Here is an 864-nt window from a genome sequence, read left to right on the forward strand (position 1 = left end):
CGATATGCCTGCTGCAGGTCCAGCGCGCACTTGGCCATCAGGTCGTCCAGTGCCGCCTTGGAGCGGAGGGCAATGATCTCCGCTGGTCGCTGGGTCGCCGCGTCCTTGACCGTGGCCATCTGGAAGCCGGCTCGCTGCACGTGGGCCTCAAAGTCGTCAGCCCTCGATGTATCCTCCAAGAGTCGATCGTAGACCCGAGGGTAGCGAGTGGCCAGCTTGGCCATGTTGCAGACATAAGCCACCGGACCGCGCTCAACCAAGTCGTGCAGGCCAAAGCCCCCGGTGTTGGCCCGTGTGAAGAGGCGAGCCTCAAGGAGCTGTTCCAGCGTAACGTCATGACCTTCAGCTCCAGCCGGTGCAGACAGGTTTACCTTGGCAAAAAAGGCTTTGACAAAGGTGTCCTTGCAAGCACGGTTCAAGAGCTCGGACAAGCCCGACGTCAGACTTGGGGGCAGCGTGTAGAGGTGGTTGATGAGGCTAGGCACGTACTGCATGGCCGTGAGGAGGGCCTGAAGCGAGACACCGGTCGTCAGCATGTCATTGAGCTTGCCAGCAATGTGCTTTGCCTTGTCGTTCAGCTGCTTCTTCATCCACTCGCGACGGCCAATCGGCGTTCCCAAGACCGTCATGCCCGTGTTGGCCGTCTCGCGCACGGCATCTGGCAATACAGACTTGATAGCAGTGATGGAAGCCGAATGGTGGCGAGGCATGTAGAAGCGGCTCTTACTGGGCTGCAAATGAAGCCCAGCAGACTCTGCACGAGCCTTGACAATCTCCACGTCGGCCGCCACGTCCTCCGCGGGACCCATCAGTACAATGTCGTCGAGGTACTTGATGACCTTGCAGCGATAGTCAGTGGTGGCG

Source organism: Monosiga brevicollis, genomic scaffold (genome assembly GCF_000002865.3).
Source record: "Monosiga brevicollis MX1 MONBRscaffold_20 genomic scaffold, whole genome shotgun sequence".
NCBI lineage: Eukaryota > Choanoflagellata > Craspedida > Salpingoecidae > Monosiga > Monosiga brevicollis.